Here is a 13,224-nt window from a genome sequence, read left to right as displayed (position 1 = left end):
TCATTTTCTAATATCAGCAGATTTCTTTCATATGCAGAGAAAACCATCAAATATCTGCCATTTTTACAGAAACCACCGAACAGAATTCATACAAAAAGGTTTCACCTTTCAATTCCTCTACTTATTCATTCATGCTCAACATCACAGTACGAATAAAACCAACAATTGTGGGAGTTTTGAACTTCAAAAGCTGTAAAGATGCAAACTTTTTCATTCCAAAACTTTAATGTTTTTTTTACAATGAAGAGAATCAAAAATAGAAGGGTGAAGAAGCTTATGATGTTGAGTATGTGTGCTTGCTGTGTGTGAGTCGAAATCAGGGGGGAGGGCAGGCGGCGGCCGGCGGTGGCTCCGCGCCACTGTTGACCGGAGTGTGCAGAGAGAGAGAGAGAGGGTGAGAAGGGCGGCGGTGGTTAGCTCCTACTGATGCGGCCGCCGGATCTGTGAACAGGGGAGGATTGAGAGAGAGACGAGGGAGGTGGAGGGCGCGGCGGCAGTCCGTTTCTCCTGCTTCTGTCGGCCGATTTGAGTGAGGAGGGAGGGAGTTCAGGCGGCGGCGGCTGGTCTGGTGCAGTCGTCGGAGGGAGTTCTGGGTCCGGTGCGATAGAGGGCGAGTGATGGGGGCGGAATCCGAGAGAGTGAGAGGGAAGTGGAGACGCGGAGGTGAGACGGCGCGCCGGTGTGGCGGCGCCGCTCTTGGCCGGACAGAGAGAGGAGACAGAGAACCGAGAGGGAGAAAAGGGGAAGGAGAGTTGGGGGGGTGCGGCTATGGGTGTGTGCGTGTGTTTGTGTTAGTGTGTGTTGTGTGTGTGTTTTAAAGAAGAAGAAAGAATATGGGTTGGGCCCAATTTTGGGCCGATTTAAATGACTGGGCCGATTTTATTTCATTTGGGCTGTGTGTTATTTTCATAAAATGAACTTTTTACTTATTTGTTTGGCCCAAAATGATATGATTCCATTCATATAATTGCATAATTATATTTGACTAATTAAACTCTAATAGAGTTTGATTAATTATATTAAAGGTGATTTGCATAATATTATTATTTTATGCATATTTATTGAGTGTAATTATTTATTATATGATTTAAAGCATGAAAGAAATTTGCATTAAACATTTTGCAAATAAAACAACGATTGTTTTAATTGGTTTATATTTATAAATCCAATTATTAAAGTAAATCGAGTAAGGATATTGTTGGTGTCCTTAACTCAAGAATTTCAGTTTTCAAATATTTATTTATTAAATTTTGAAAACCCGGCTAAGTGAATCATAGAATGTTAAGCACTTTACTAAGACTTAAGATTAGATTCAGGAGACCTATTAAGATTATAGATTTCTTGTAGGCTTTGTGGATCGTGAGGACTTGCGCAACTATTCCGATTCAGAGATTAGATAAACGACAGGCATTGCCTATTCAGGTGGGCTTATTTTTCAAATGTATGCTTGAGTTATTAAGCTCTAAATATTTCATGAATTGAAAACTGTTTATCCAATAAATATTTTTGTGCGCTCTGTTATGTTTAAGGCTCGCAATTCATGGATCGATCGATGTTCTCTTATGACCTAACACGTTGTTTGAGAATTGTGTACACTTGTTAGTTGTTTCGGTGGGTTGATCTCCATCGGGCACTAATTCATGTAAGAGGCGTTATAAGGGTGCTTGGTTGGATGTGTTCCGGAGCATGTATCATGTAAGGCCTGCCCGGGTAGCGTCCCGAGGTCAATTCAACTTGTCTGAGTTACGTCCTCAGGGCAAGTGTCATGGGAGAAAGCGATACGTCGGTGGCTAAAAGGTCCGGTATCACAGCGAGTAACTAAACAGAGTGTGACAATGGCGCGCTAATACTTTAACATGCTTAGAAGTTATTTTTGTTTTAAAACCTTCTAAGTTATGTCATGAATGATTGGATAAACTGCTCTTACGAATTGTGAAATGTTTTAAAAGTTGCAGCCCACTAAGTACATTAGTACTTAGCCCAAATATTTTCAAATATTTTTCAGGTTGATGGCTGGTGCTGACGGGGAGAGCTGAGGCTAGGGTTCAACTCCGTGTTTTGACTTCCGCTGTAGTACTAGCCTTTATTTGTCTTTCGTTTCCTTGACTTAAGACTTTTATGTTATGACTCTAAATGATATCTTTTGATGAGCTTAGACTCTTGACTCTTACGTATTTCGATTAATGAATGTTGGTTATCCGAGGCATGAAACTAAACTTGTGATCCTGAAGTTGTTATGTTTGTCGATGGATTAGTATCGTTTGGATATCTGTCTTTTTTCATCCAAAGGGGCGAAGCCCGTTTATCATCCCATTATTCGTATTTTACAAGGTTTTTCCCTTGTTCATTTCAATGATTTAGTTGCACCTCAGTTATAATTATTCCTTCAGAAATTGGGGTGTGAGAGAATGGTATCAGAGCATAAGTTTTCTTTCATGTCTCTGATAACCATAAGCTTCTAACATCGAGTCTAGATTAGTATCTCTAGACTTCTAAGAAAAAAATTGTTGACCCTCAGCTCGCCGTCACACTGCCGCAACGAAAAGGTACGATTTAAAAGTTTCAATGATTTTAAATGCTTTCAAGTTTTCAAGAAGTGCGCGCTTTCAATGAATGATGTTATATGAATTGCTTATCGCTTTCATATTGTTATTTTGAGTCTCCGACTCATATAACCAATCTATGTATGTCGTGTTTGGGACTACCCGAGCCCTTAACGAATCAATGAATTTATGATCGAGTTAGATTTCCTAAATCTTTCCGACTTGAGAAAAGTTTTCATGAAAGGGACATGCACTGTCCAAATGTTTTTAAGGTTTCAAAAGAAACAAATGATTGAATGAATGAAAGGTTTTATGTTATCGCTGTAGGTTTTCACAGCCTATACGATTTGAATGATAAGTCCTCTTATAAACCGTTCGAGTACTACCTAAGGATACTTTAGAAATGTTAGTCGTGATAGCTCCGCTTGATCGATTTAAGTAAGGAATGATAAGATATCAACGTTTAACATAGATATGTTACAACGTAGAAGCAATGTCATGAGATCAAGGATCCACTTAAGTTAAGATTTGTTTCTACATAGAACTAGTCTTTCACATGGTTACACCATAGAAGCGATATATCTTGTATATATCTATGAATGTATGTATGCAGAAGAAGTCTCACTGATGTGTTGATATCGTCCGTAAACCAGAATGGAAGACGCACCAAGAGGACGCGGTAGGGGACGAGGACGTGGTCGTGGTCGCGGACGCGGCAGGGGATTCTTCCATGAAGAGCCAATCCAACAAGTAGCACCAAATCGTACTGCTGAAGAGAAGTTTCGCAAGGAAAAACCTCCAACGTTTGACGGGCTGGGCGATCCAACAGACGCCGAAAAATGGGTTAGGGCTATAGAGCGTATCTTTAACTACATCCGTTGCGATGACGAAGACAAAGTAACTTGTGCAACCTACCAATTGGTGGACGAAGCCGATTTCTGGTGGGAATCAGTGAGACGCACAATGACTGAGGAACAGTGGGAAAATTTCACTTGGGAAGATTTTAAGACTGTGTTGTATGAGAAGTACATACCAGGATGCTATAGACAGAAGAAGCAGAATGAGTTCTGGAATCTGAAGCAGAGGGCGTGGACAGTGACTGAGTACGATAGAGCCTTCAATCAGCTATCAAGATATGCTCCGACGCTGGTGGACACTGATGAGAAGCGTGCAGAAAAATTTAGAAACGGATTGCGTCATGAGATAGCGATTTCTTTAGCAAGTCAAGGAGGTCTCACCTACGCGCAAACATTGAGCAGAGCCCTCACCATTGAATCACTGCTGCCAAGAGAGAAAGGAAAAGCTCCCGGACAGTCTGGATTTGTACCACCTCAAGATAATAGTAAAGGAAAAAGGAGATGGAATGAGGAAACTGTGGGGAACTCTGGAAATGGAAGTGGGAAGAAACCATGGGTTGCTAATCAAAATCCGAATCAGCATCAGAACGAACAGTCGCAAGCGATAACTCCACCACCTTGCCCAAAGTGTCGGAAACCCCATTTAGGGGAATGCATGAAAGGAACGAATGTTTGTTATTACTGCGGAGAAACAGGGCATTTTGCTTCAGCATGCCCAAAGAAAAGAGGGGGAGCGCCACAACAACAAAATCCCGGGAACCAACAGCGACAAAACCAAGGTCCTAGAGGAAATCAGGGGCAACCACAATACGCTAGGGCCTATGCCATTAACCAACACCAAGCAGCAGGAGATCACGGAAACATGGCAGGTACGATTAATGTTTTCGACATGTCGATTATAGCTCTATTCAATACTGGAGTATCCTATTATTTCATTTCATATGCTGCTTGTAAGATATTAGAATTGACGCCACAATCGTCCGTAATAACGTTAGAAATTAGTACAACTGACGATGAAAGACTACTACTAAGGACGTCACCGCGAACTCAGAGCTCGATATAGGCGCTGAAACATTTAGACATACTTACATGTTATTCCTATGATAGAATTTGATGCAATCCTCGAATTGGTTGACTTACTCAAGTCAGCGCCACGATACTTTTAACAAGAGAAAAGATCCCTCTTCAATCTTCAGGAGAGGACGAGACAAGTTTCCACGACATAACGACGTACCATAGTTTGAGGAAAATTTTCTAGTTTGCTAAACGATATCGCGCTGTTAGGGAATTAAGTACGTATATGATTTAGTGCCGCACAAGAGTTGAGTGGAATGAAAGTCTAGTATCCAAACTAGATGACCCAGATATGCAATTTCGAGGACGAAATTTTTATAAGGAGGGAGGAATGTAACACCCCGCCTATTTATATTAAATTTAGAATTATTTTGAACTTAGATTAAGATGATTTATGCCGGAGAAATGAAAATGAGTTTATTCCAACAAAATTATTTTCAAAAGTTTTTTTTTTAAATTTAGTCTTTTGAATTTTTGTGCATTGCATAAATTGAATTATATGAATGTGATTAATTCTATATGCTAATATTATTTTTAATACTACATGATTTAATTTATGTTAGGCTTTAATTATTTAAATGTGTTGGGCTTTGACAAATATTTATTTGGGCCTTAGTTTTTTTTTTTATTGAAATGATATTCTATAAATACCAAAGCCCAAAAGCCCACACCAACCTCCTCATTTGTACCACAGCCATGAACAGTGTGTTTCACCATGCCTCTACAATTGCTACACTATTCACACCATGCGCCCACTCCTACAAGTCATACAAAATCCCCTAATCTCAGGGATTTTGGGTAAATTTTTCAACGTCTCACCTCCCTCTTTTCAATCCTTCACGCATGCTTCTACTTTCTATTATTCGTCATTGCTCCTATAAAATATCATCCTCATTCATCTTCTCTCCTTACCACAACAACACAACTTCTACGGTAAAGAATTCTTCTTGTTTATTCAAGTCTCAATCTTCTCATTCATTTTCTAATATCAGCAGATTTCTTTCATATGCAGAGAAAACCATCAAATATCTGCCATTTTTACAGAAACCACCGAACAGAATTCATACAAAAAGGTTTCACCTTTCAATTCCTCTACTTATTCATTCATGCTCAACATCACAGTACGAATAAAACCAACAATTGTGGGAGTTTTGAACTTCAAAAGCTGTAAAGATGCAAACTTTTTCATTCCAAAACTTTAATGTTTTTTTTACAATGAAGAGAATCGAAAATAGAAGGGTGAAGAAGCTTATGATGTTGAGTATGTGTGCTTGCTGTGTGTGAGTCGAAATCAGGGGGGAGGGCAGGCGGCGGCCGGCGGTGGCTCCGCGCCACTGTTGACCGGAGTGTGCAGAGAGAGAGAGAGAGGGTGAGAAGGGCGGCGGTGGTTAGCTCCTACTGATGCGGCCGCCGGATCTGTGAACAGGGGAGGATTGAGAGAGAGACGAGGGAGGTGGAGGGCGCGGCGGCAGTCCGTTTCTCCTGCTTCTGTCGGCCGATTTGAGTGAGGAGGGAGGGAGTTCAGGCGGCGGCGGCTGGTCTGGTGCAGTCGTCGGAGGGAGTTCTGGGTCCGGTGCGATAGAGGGCGAGTGATGGGGGCGGAATCCGAGAGAGTGAGAGGGAAGTGGAGACGCGGAGGTGAGACGGCGCGCCGGTGTGGCGGCGCCGCTCTTGGCCGGACAGAGAGAGGAGACAGAGAACTGAGAGGGAGAAAAGGGAAAGGAGAGTTGGGGGGGGGGTGCGGCTATGGGTGTGTGCGTGTGTTTGTGTTAGTGTGTGTTGTGTGTGTGTTTTAAAGAAGAAGAAAGAATATGGGTTGGGCCCAATTTTGGGCCGATTTAAATGACTGGGCCGATTTTATTTCATTTGGGCTGTGTGTTATTTTCATAAAATGAACTTTTTACTTATTTGTTTGGCCCAAAATGATATGATTCCATTCATATAATTGCATAATTATATTTGACTAATTAAACTCTAATAGAGTTTGATTAATTATATTAAAGGTGATTTGCATAATATTATTATTTTATGCATATTTATTGAGTGTAATTATTTATTATATGATTTAAAGCATGAAAGAAATTTGCATTAAACATTTTGCAAATAAAACAACGATTGTTTTAATTGGTTTATATTTATAAATCCAATTATTAAAGTAAATCGAGTAAGGATATTGTTGGTGTCCTTAACTCAAGAATTTCAGTTTTCAAATATTTATTAAATTTTGAAAACCCGGCTAAGTGAATCATAGAATGTTAAGCACTTTACTAAGACTTAAGATTAGATTCAGGAGACCTATTAAGATTATAGATTTCTTGTAGGCTTTGTGGATCGTGAGGACTTGCGCAACTATTCCGATTCAGAGATTAGATAAACGACAGGCATTGCCTATTCAGGTGGGCTTATTTTTCAAATGTATGCTTGAGTTATTAAGCTCTAAATATTTCATGAATTGAAAACTGTTTATCCAATAAATATTTTTGTGCGCTCTGTTATGTTTAAGGCTCGCAATTCATGGATCGATCGAGGTTCTCTTATGACCTAACACGTTGTTTGAGAATTGTGTACACTTGTTAGTTGTTTCGGTGGGTTGATCTCCATCGGGCACTAATTCATGTAAGAGGCGTTATAAGGGTGCTTGGTTGGATGTGTTCCGGAGCATGTATCATGTAAGGCCTGCCCGGGTAGCGTCCCGAGGTCAATTCAACTTGTCTGAGTTACGTCCTCAGGGCAAGTGTCATGGGAGAAAGCGATACGTCGGTGGCTAAAAGGTCCGGTATCACAGCGAGTAACTAAACAGAGTGTGACAATGGCGCGCTAATACTTTAACATGCTTAGAAGTTATTTTTGTTTTAAAACCTTCTAAGTTATGTCATGAATGATTGGATAAACTGCTCTTACGAATTGTGAAATGTTTTAAAAGTTGCAGCCCACTAAGTACATTAGTACTTAGCCCAAATATTTTCAAATATTTTTCAGGTTGATGGCTGGTGCTGACGGGGAGAGCTGAGGCTAGGGTTCAACTCCGTGTTTTGACTTCCGCTGTAGTACTAGCCTTTATTTGTCTTTCGTTTCCTTGACTTAAGACTTTTATGTTATGACTCTAAATGATATCTTTTGATGAGCTTAGACTCTTGACTCTTACGTATTTCGATTAATGAATGTTGGTTATCCGAGGCATGAAACTAAACTTGTGATCCTGAAGTTGTTATGTTTGTCGATGGATTAGTATCGTTTGGATATCTGTCTTTCTTCATCCAAAGGGGCGAAGCCCGTTTATCATCCCATTATTCGTATTTTACAAGGTTTTTCCCTTGTTCATTTCAATGATTTAGTTGCACCTCAGTTATAATTATTCCTTCAGAAATTGGGGTGTGACACTCCGTCCCAATAATGAAGACACACTTTCCTTAATGGGCTCTATCCCAATAATGAAGACACATTTCTATATATGGAAATAATTAGGGCTTACCAATCATTAATTAATTTATCACTAATTAGAGTATAAAAGTCTAATAAAACCCTAAATCATTTATCCCTCTTTCAATATTCTCACTCATCCTCTCTCTCTGCTCTCTTGGCGCCGCCGCCCTGCCGGCGGTTTTCACCCTCATCGCGCCCTCTCTCCCTCATCACCGCCGCTGCCCTGCCGAGCCCTAGCCCCTCCCTCTTTCTCTCCGATTCTCCCTCAAACGGCGCCCCTTCCCACGCCCTTCCTCTGCCAGATCCGCCACCACCGCCCTTCCTCTCATTCTCCCAAAAACCCAGATCCGCCAAACCACCACCCTCAATTTCTAGGTTCGATTTGAGAGAGGAAGATAGTGGTGGATCTGGTTCTGGGGAGGTGGAGGCATCGCTCGAGATACGTCGGGTCTGAAACCGCGCTCATCTCTCTCTCTTCTCCTTCTTCGGCCGCCGCCTGCTTCTCCTTCTCCGTCCGACGGCGGCTCTGGGGCCGCGCCGCGACCGCCTTCCTTCTTCCCCTCGCATCTCTCTCTGTTCGATTTTTGGGTTCGATTTTGCAGGTTCGATTTTGGGTTTGATTTGGGGGTTGAATTTCTGAGGTGGTGGTGGTTGTCGTAGGCGGCGGTAGTGTCGATTTTGGGTATGAATTGGGGGTTGAATTTCTGAGGTGGCGGTGGTGTCGGAGGTGGCGGCGGTGGTTGTCGGAGGCGGCGGTAATGAATTCTGGACAAATTTTTATTTAATTCATTTAAATTAATTAAAATTTTCGAAACTAATGAAATTACAAAAATTTAAAATTCAACTAAAACATTAAATAGAAATAAATAAATACACTAAATTAAAACTAATCAACTACACTAATAGAGGTGGTTCCCAACACTTTAATACCTAATATATCTCTCCTTAATCTCCGTGCCCAAATGAAGTGTGTCTTCATTATTGGGACGGAGGGAGTATAACCCAATTAATAAGATCTTTCAGCTTAACCAACTGATTCTGTATTACTTCAAATTATCGATCCTAAAATTAATTACATCTTGAGCTCATTTGGTCCAGATGATTATGGTGTATAATATGACACTTTAATATCTTGTTTGGTAATAACTAAGAAGTAATACGAAGCACAAGACCCTATATAAATTAAAAGCCCGAAAATATTATACTGATTTAAGGGATTCTGTATATCACCTACGAAATACGTAATACAAATCTTAATTATAACTATTATTAACTTTATAAAATCTCAATACATCATACCAAACAATATATATATTACTATATTTTACAGATATTTTAATGTATTCTACCAAACATGATATTAATATGATATGTAGTTAAAGAAATCTCAGTCAAACATATCATACATTATCTCATACCACGTATCAAACGAACTCTAATATAAGATAGGTCTTTTAATTCCCGATAAATGAGAATAATTATCCTTGCGATAATAAAGTGTTTTGATGCCTAGATTTTCTTTAAAGAAAAACAGAGAATAAAATAAATTTTATTTTTCTGTGAATCATATTGAGTTAAAATTAATACATTTTATGCATTCCAAATGTGTAAAAGTAAGTGAGTATTTATTTTTAAATGATTACGATTTAATTCGGGTATTGAACGAAACGAGCCCGTAGAAATGTCCGAAGGATGAGCCGATTTTAAGGGAGCTTGGGCCGACTTCTGGACCTTATATTTTAAGCCCAAATTTACTCCAATTCATCCAATAAAGCCCGCCCAAAAATCAGGTTTGTTTTTTTTAATTTCAATTGAGGACAAGAGTGATGATTGTTGTATAGAAAATGTAAAGATGCAAGCATCAATGCACCCATGCATTGTTGTAGACCTCTTTAACTTTCTTTTGACACCGGCCTCACCATTTTTGGGTGAGGGAAACAATCGACGGAAATTTTAGAAGTTCGGTGCTCACCTCGTGAACCTCCCAATAGGTAGGGGTGTGCATTCGATTTTTTGGTTCAATTTGTGCTAAAACTAAACCAAATTAAATTTATATTTGGTTTTAAAAAAATCGAATCGAACTGAACCAAATTAACAGAATAAACTAAACCAAATATCAAAAAATTTAGAATGAAAAGTGAATCAAACCGAAAAATTGAAATGGTCCAAAAAACAAAAAAAAATTGAAAAAATCAAAGAAATAAAATAAAATAAAATAAGAAATTTTTTAGATTTTCTTAGAGAAGAAAATGATTGGTGGAAAGTTTAGAAGTTCGGTGCTCACCTTGTGAACCTCCCAGTAGGTAGGGGTGTGTGCATTCGAATTTTTTTGTTCGATTTTTGCTAAAATTAAACCAAACCAAATTTATATTTGGTTTTAAAAAATTCGAACCAAACTGAACCGAACCGAACTAAACCGAATTAGCAGAATAAACTAAACAGAAGAGTCAAAATTTTTAAAATAAAAACGAATCAAATCGAAAAATCGAAACAGTCCAAAAAACCCCCCAAAAATTGAAACAAAAAATCGAAGATACAAAATGAAAAATAAGAAATAAAATAAAATAAAATTGTAGTTAATAAATATATATATAAATATTTTAATATAAAAGTTCTATATCAATATGTACAAATATTTATGTATATAAAGTATATATATATATATATATATATATATATATATATATATATAGGGTTGCGCTAAAATAAAACCCAAATTTAGTCTATAAAATAAGAACCAATATGAGTCATTAGATTATCTATATTGGACGGACAGATCTTAATTATAATTTCCTTAACTAATTAACGCCTAGGGTAGAGAAGTAATTTCAAAATTCTAATAACTATATTTCCCTTAAATGAAGGGATTATGTTTAGACCAATATATTACATTCCGTAATTAAACAATTTATAGTTACCATTTCTATTCTTTTAGCATTATTTTTAAAAGCAAACTCGATTAGATTCTTGATATGAAGAAGATAATTTATAAATTTGATATATACGTTGATATAGATCACAGTATTGACATAATTTACGAATGAGATTTAATAATTTCATTAAGAATACAACCCTATGAACCAAATTATTTTTATGTATGAATTTGTATGTCTGTTGCATGAATTATTTTTTATTTATGTATGAATTTTTATCTGTTGCATGAATTATTATTTTTTATTTATGTATGAATTTTTATCTGTTGCATGAATTATTTTCGATTTATGTATGAATTTTTATGTTGATTTAAATTCATACTTGACATTCATATGTTGATTATATTTGTCAATTATATGAATTTATATCAATTGTTCATTCAACAGACATAGCTGGTTTATAACCAAAACATAAAAATTCATACATAAATCGAAAATAATTCATGCAACAGATAAAAATTCATACATAAATAAAAAATAATTCATGCAACATACATAAAAATTCATACATAAAAATAATTTGGTTCATAGGGGTGTATTCTTAATGAAATCATTAAATCTCTTTCGTAAATTGTGCTTATATCCTTCTATTGATTTGGCTTAAATTCATTTTTAATTTAATTAATCTTCACTGGTGTGCAGGCACTCGATTATAAATTTCATAATAAAATTGCAACTAAATCGGAAACAGTGTCATTGGAGATATGGAAGGTCAAATACAATTATCAATTATACCCTTCGAATGTAAATGGGTATGCATTGTATTAATTAATTCCACGAACTACATGTTGTTCCTCAGATTTAATTGTAGCCGTTTATTCACCATGATCGATGGTCAGATTTTGGTCTTATTTTATAGTCTAAGGGGAGTTCATTGAATAGCGCTCCCCTATATATATATATATATATATATATATATATATATATATATATATGGTGTGGTTCTAGAGAGAACTACATTATTTGTGAGAACGGGAGAACCATCAAATCTAATGCATCCACTGTAAAAATTAATGCATTCGCTGTTAAAATTAATGCACTATAAAAATTAAAAAAAAATGCTCCCTTCAGGATTCGAACCCAGGATCTGCATTCATCCAACAAGATGATGCATCCACCGTAGATCTTGATGATCGAATGGCTGAAAATGGTTCTCCGGTCTTCTTTTATTTATGGTTCTTTCTTGAACCTCTCCCTATATATATATATATATATATATATATATATATATATGTATGTATATATATATACATACATACTAGTAGTTTGTATTAAAAGATCGTTCCTTACAAAATCTTCCTACCATGGAAAAAGTGAATCCATCTATAAGCTGGTACAAGACGTACAGGTGGATCCATTCATCAAATTCCCTTTGAAATATAGTCCATACAAGAAAAGCACTTGCCATTCGTTGATTATTAACGACATCTCAAAAATATCCTGATCGAAATATGGTATCTTTACACCATCACTTCAACGGATCTATTCAAGACTTCGCCAATAAATATAGCTTGAGGAACGCCTGCAATCTTCACCGATTCGAAGACATACGTTGAAGCTCTGTCAAATTCACGAGCCAGCATCTTCATAGATAGAACTTTCGAATCGAAGAAGAGAGTACTTAATTGTTGTAAAATCAGTCTAGCTGATTACCTAAACTCTCTTAGAAAACTAGGCAATGCTTGTTTTATTTTAAGCCTAGAATAGATTACTTCACAGCATGTTCTCAGTAGTCTTAGTTGGAAGAGTCCAAACCCCTTTTCAAACGAGCGAAAAGAGTGTTTGAGTCGGTTCATTGGCACCAGTAAGCCAAGGGGAAGTTCAGACCAGGATTCTGACTCCAAAGATCTTAGCTAAGCGCCGATAGGGCACGAGTGTGTCTAAGCGTGCTAAGAGTAAGCGAGAAATCCAACTCAGGGTGTTGGTAGGTTTGCTGTGCACCTATATGCATTAGCCCAGAGTGTTTGTCAGACTAATCATCTGGCCGTGGAGTAGGAATGTTGTTTCCAAACCACGTAAAAATCCTTATGTTCTTTATCTGCTTTCTCTTATTCCTTTATCTGTGTCAAATCTGTTTTCAACTGAATTGGATAACTGAAAAGTGTAACTAAGGATTTTACAAGTGACAAACCTTTCTAAAGGTTATTCGCATTAAGTTCAAATTCCGTTGCTGAGTTATTTGTCTAACTGACTATTCAACTGATAGTCAGTGAGATCAATAACTCTATTATGTTTACAAACTCTAGACTGAAGTGTTTCTTGGATATCAGTTAGCTCAATGCTCGACTGGTGTCAAATTACTGAAGTCAATTCAGTATCAGTCTTAGACCAATTTTCTAACTGAAACCTGGTTAGTTTATTTTGTTTTGCGAAAAATAGCCTACAAGTGTATTC

The 13,224-nt window shown here is 37.4% G+C and overlaps 2 long non-coding RNA genes across 2 annotated transcripts; both read left to right on the top strand.

Annotated features, from left to right (window-relative positions):
* Positions 1-708: 708 nt before the first annotated feature.
* Positions 709-2,212, top strand: LOC130996973 (uncharacterized). The gene is made up of 2 exons (XR_009092898.1): positions 709-1,422; positions 2,006-2,212. It is a non-coding gene; the product is annotated as an uncharacterized LOC130996973 (long non-coding RNA).
* A 4,541-nt stretch (positions 2,213-6,753) lies between these two features.
* Positions 6,754-7,650, top strand: LOC130996974 (uncharacterized). Its single transcript, XR_009092899.1, has 2 exons — positions 6,754-6,870; positions 7,454-7,650. It is a non-coding gene; the product is annotated as an uncharacterized LOC130996974 (long non-coding RNA).
* Positions 7,651-13,224: the final 5,574 nt, after the last annotated feature.

This window comes from Salvia miltiorrhiza, chromosome 8, assembly GCF_028751815.1.
Source record: "Salvia miltiorrhiza cultivar Shanhuang (shh) chromosome 8, IMPLAD_Smil_shh, whole genome shotgun sequence".
NCBI classification, from domain to species: domain Eukaryota; kingdom Viridiplantae; phylum Streptophyta; class Magnoliopsida; order Lamiales; family Lamiaceae; genus Salvia; species Salvia miltiorrhiza.
Note: the sequence above shows the minus strand (reverse complement) of the source record. Positions and strands in the feature narration are given on the sequence as shown.